Genomic DNA, 5,117 nt, shown 5'->3' on the forward strand with positions numbered 1-5,117 from the left:
TGCGCACACAAATTTCTATGTTCGTATATAAATTTCACGTAAAATAGTTTGGATTGTCGAGACGCAGAGAGAGGAGGATCGCGATAAAAGCCGTTTAAACACTTTACTTCGTGCCTCGGCAGTTAAACGCGAATTTAATAATGTTGTTTATACGCGGAATAATAGAAATAATATCTCGTGAGCCGAAAAGCGCGGCTAAATAAAATAGATTAGTCGTGAAATTGAATCAAGTTCTGTACTCGCGATATCGCGACGTCCCCCGACGTCCGTCAGTCCGCCTTCCGCAATTATTATATTTGCAACGGTATACTCGAAAACAGTCCAGAAGTATTTTCTGCGTTGTTCCATGTTCGCTGTGCTCCACTCGCGATGCTCTCGCGACATTCGTGCAATTTCGACAACGACGTAACAATTTACAAATTTAACAATCGCGTGTATTTCTCGTAAAATGTAATTCGCCAATTCGATTAAAGTGTCTTGCGTGTCCATCGTAATCAATTGACACACGTTTACGCACGTTTATTTGCGAGAAACCGCGATAAATCTATCCACGGTATATAAATGGATCGCGAATTCACTCGGCGAAGTAAATTCTTCGTGCACTAAGGTGCATCTGCGGCGCGTGATCGGTCAAAGTTCACCTGGAGATGAAACATATTTTCGTATTTTCGTACGAATCGCAAGAATCGTGGCGAGACCCAATTACGCGACCTAATTACGCGAATCTCAATAACCACGCGAACATAAAATAATTAGACCCTCAAAGCTGCGCCAGTCGAGCTCCTCGACAATCAAGCAAATTCGACATCGCCAAGTACCTGTTTCTGTCTTTGAAATAACCGCGACGACTGATATTCGAACAAAAAGTAGGAAACCAACAGGAAAATGTTCGTCGTTCAAAGGGCACGTCTCGTCGTGTTGTAACTTGTAAGATAAAAAGACGTAAAGAGCATTATTTACGTTCGTTAGAGATCAAATGTAATTGTTCAGTGCGCCACGGAATTCGGAAGAATTATTAAATTCTGTCCGTTATCACCGAGAGAATTGAGCAAGCTACTACGATAAGACACTTATATTGTTAACGAAATGTGATGAAGAGCTAAAGTCTTTATAAAGTTGCACTGTAATACTTCGGGAGTCTCTGGATATTTCAGCGCGTTAATCTCTCGATCGTCCGACGTGATTTCAATTTCCGAGGGTAATTTCAAATATTTTCAACGCGATTCTACGACTCGCAAATGAATGTACATTTTTAATATTCCGAAAGAAGATCATTTTATTATCACGCACGAGAGCGGAAGAGCCAATTGAAAATATTTGAGTCCTCGACGTGACAGCGTGGGTATAAACTGACTATTGGCGTCTCTCGAGAGTCTCGAGAGTCCCCGAGATCCCCCGTGCGCCGTTGACTCGTGTTCGCGAAAAATAGCGCGACGACTGAAGGGCTAAATATTACGTTGTCCCGGTAAAAGTATCGCGCGCGTTACTGCAAGTCTTCCTCGACGAGAGAGCGGCATTGTGTTATGACGACGCGCCCGACCTCCGCGTGACTTTGACCGAACGCGCACCGTAACGGGCTCTACCTGTTTTCTCCGTCGTGTTGCGCGTACGTACATCTTACTTCGATTCTACAGAACGATCGCGAGAGAGCGTATCTTTTACGCGTACGATTCGCATATTCCGCGCGCGGGGCGAATGCAACGGGAAATTGAACGCGCGACGTTTCGCGAGAAAGTAGACATTTAAATACGGATTGAATAATTGGAACAATTGACGAAACTGCGATCGCGTTTGTCAGGTACGTGGGATCGAGTGAAAGGGACGGATGAAACGATTCAACTGTTATTTTCGACGTCGCGTTGACGGTAATTGAAGACGACTCGGAGATAAGGCCCGGTTTCACCAACGTCGCTTAACTTTGAGCTTAGCTTCATTCGTTCTTTGTCTCTCCTCAAATGTTACTCTAGAAAGAGACAAACGTGAATTGAACCGAGATATTAAAGTTAAGCGACGTTTGGTGAAACCGAGCCTTATCCGAGTCGAAATTTTGGCCCTGCGTTGAATCTTTAATTCTATTTTTCGTAGGACCCGAGACAGAAAAAGATGTCGAACTGCAAGTACAAAATTTACTCCTACTTTAAAACTGATGGTGTCGGAATATTCTACTTTTGCCAATTTAGCATTAAAGTAGGTTCTTCTAAGTAGGAGCTTAAGTATAATAAGTTTTTAGAATCAATGATTCAAGGGAGGAGTAAAAAATGTAATGTCATCAAAGGTTATCGCTGGCCTATGTAGGTGTATAGATCAGCTGGGTGGGTGTAAATTGTTCTTAAAAGTGTCAGAATGGTAGCAAAATTTCGACTCGGGTAAATTCCTTGCCCGAGTCGAAATTTTGGCTCTATATTGAACCTTTAATTCTATTGTATAGTTGGACCTAAGACAGTAAAAGAGGTCGAACTGCAAGTACAAAATTTACTAACTGATGTCGGAATATTCTACTTTTGCCACTTTAGCATTAAAGCAGGTCCTTCTAAGTAGGAGCTTAAGTATAATAAATTTTTAGAATCAAAGATTCAAGGGAGGAGTAAAAAATGTATTGTCATCAAAGGTTATCGCTGGCCTATGTAGGTGTATAGATCAGCTGAGTGGGTGTAAATTGTTCTTGAAAGTGTCAAAATAGTAGCAATTAAAATTTCGACTCGGGTGTAGTCCCTTAAATTTGCGTGGCTCGGAAACTTGGGCTGCTCGTCCGCGCGTTCGCCCTTTACGTCTCACGAGCTCCAGATGTATCGCACGTCGTGTTCGAGCGACGGGAAGCGAGGGAAAGCAAAACCGACGGCGGAGAAACGCGCCGGAAACGGATTGAGGGGCCCACCCGTGGATGATTTAGCGACGGGCAAGGGTTCGCGATTCTTTGCGTCCTTAACCCTTGGACTTCTGACTCGTGAAAGGAACGACACCTCGTTGGCTTAGAAACGCTTAGAAAATACAAGACACGAAGGCCTTTCGTTACCGCACGCTCCAAAATGTCGGCAAATTAATATCTTAAGCCAACGGCACACGATACTATTCTTCCTGCTGGACTGCTTACGTGAACCAATGAGGATCGATCCAGTAGGAAAAATAGTATCGTGTACCGTTGGCTTTAAACGTTGATTCGAAAGAGGGAAAATCCTTTCGTAAAGAAACTCAGACCGGCGGCGTCTCTTCCAGCCGGGAGTCTAAGGTTTATTCGCCTGTCGGTTAATTATAAACAACGACGAGACTTACGTAAGACCGGGAACGGGCAGGCGGTGACATTATTACAAACGGCAGTTATTTTGACGCACGCACCACCCACACGAGCCTTCGTGCCCTAAAATACACGAACGTGCGTCGCCATCGACGTCTTCGCGGAGCGTGGACCGTGCACGGGGAGATATAAATAAAAACCGATGTGCATCATAACTAATCGTGATTTCAGATCGACAGAAATCGCGCTTTTACCAACGAGCGAGGCGTAAAATGCGTAGGTTCTTGTCGAAATACCGCCGTTAATATCAGAATACATTAATATCGGTTTGATACATTGCTAAAGTACAATTATTTGCTTCGCAACGGAATCGATCGAACCGCGGTGTCGTGCGCCGAAATTCGCCGCGCGCGAACCCGCGATAAACAATCTTCCCGAAAAGGAATTCGGAGTGGAGGGTAAAAACAAAAAGTTGACGGTTATAACGCGTATATGTGTACAGAACTTGAGGAGCGCGTCATTACAGGTAAGCGTTACGGAGGATAAAACGATGTGGACGCAGGAGGTGGTAAAGCGAGGAGAATCACGGGGCGAATCGCGGGGGGGGAAGAAAGCGGCGCGCCGACGACGATTACGAGAGGCGAAGGATCGAAGGGACGTAATACGCGGGGTAAAAAAGTGGATGGGAGCGAGGAGAAGAAAAGGACGAAGGCTCTTTAACCGGAGCGCACCGAGAGAACGACAGGTGAGTCCCTCGGCGGAGAAGGTAGGAGAGAGAGAGAGAAAGAGAGATCCGCGCGCACAGTTTCCCGCGAGGGAGCGCGGAGCGAAGGGCCGGGGGGGGTGTGGAGGGCGCGGTGGAAAGAGAGGAGAGAGAGAGAGAGAGAGAGAGCGAGAGCATCGCCGTGGAAACAGTGACGAGGTTGGACGGGGCGCGGAGAGGCGAGAGCGAAGCGCGGCCCACGAAGATGCACGAGCGCGCGCTCGGCTGGCGGGCGCGAGGAGTGGGGATAGGAGCGGCGGCCGCGGTGGGGATAAGCACGCCGGCGCCTCAGCGAGCCTCAGTCCCGCGGTGTCTGTTGGATCGTTCGGTTCGGTGCGCGGCGCGTTCTCCGGCTCGGGACAGAAGCGCGCCCGGCTCTCGTTTCGACTCGGCCGTTCGCGCGGTGGAGCTCTCTCCCGTGCGGGGAGGGCGAGAGAGAGAGAGAGAGAAATCTCGCGCGCGTATACGAGCCTTCTTTTTCTCGCGTTGTTTCCAGCGACGAGCGAGGCCAGCCAACCGCGGCTCTGGCGGAAGTCGACCGGCCGTGTACACACACACACACACATTCACACGCATCTCTCTTACTCCGTTCCTCGCGACGCGCGCGCGCACGCACGCACACGCTCCGTACGTTCGACGGAGAGCGACGACGTCGGGGCTGTGTTACGAGACGCGACTGTACCAGCTGTGGTGACGCGACACGCTCTCGGAGGGGAGGCGAGTGTATTATGCCGTGCACTGTGTTCTCTCGTTTGTAATCCTGTCCCCCTAATCCTGTCCCCCGTGCGTTCGGGCCGCGAAGGCGCGCGAGGCCAAGGGGGGGGGGGGGGGGGGATTTTGCTTTCTTTCGCGCATCGCGTCTCAGTGTGCGACGAATGTTTTCTCCGCCGAGGCTCCGTTAGCGCCGAGGGAACAAAGGGAGACAGCCCAGGGAGGCCAGCGGCGACCAGGAGAGAGAGACGGAGCGAGAAGACCTGCCGCACGTACACAGTCGTCGTATCGATCGAGAGCTGGTCCCACTTGAGGTGAGTCGATGAGTTTCATACCACTGCTGATCTTCTCGTCCGGCGTGTCTTCTTCGGTGACACACAAGGACGGGAGAATGGGACGCTCCGCTCCGCT

At 49.2% G+C, this 5,117-nt stretch overlaps 1 protein-coding gene across 4 annotated transcripts in view; it reads left to right on the plus strand.

The window, feature by feature from the left end:
• Positions 1–4,301: 4,301 nt before the first annotated feature.
• Positions 4,302–5,117, plus strand: part of LOC105561176 (ankyrin repeat domain-containing protein 50) — an 81,746-nt gene continuing 80,930 nt past the window's right edge. For all 4 annotated transcript variants that reach the window (XM_012010932.1, XM_012010934.1, XM_012010933.1 and 1 more), the window contains exon 1: positions 4,302–5,020. The gene's annotated coding sequence lies outside the window, so the exon portion shown is untranslated. The remainder of the gene's footprint in view (positions 5,021–5,117) is intronic.

The sequence above is a fragment of the Vollenhovia emeryi genome, unplaced genomic scaffold (assembly GCF_000949405.1).
Source record: "Vollenhovia emeryi isolate VEMERY1.0 unplaced genomic scaffold, V.emery_V1.0 DF939210.1, whole genome shotgun sequence".
NCBI classification, from domain to species: domain Eukaryota; kingdom Metazoa; phylum Arthropoda; class Insecta; order Hymenoptera; family Formicidae; genus Vollenhovia; species Vollenhovia emeryi.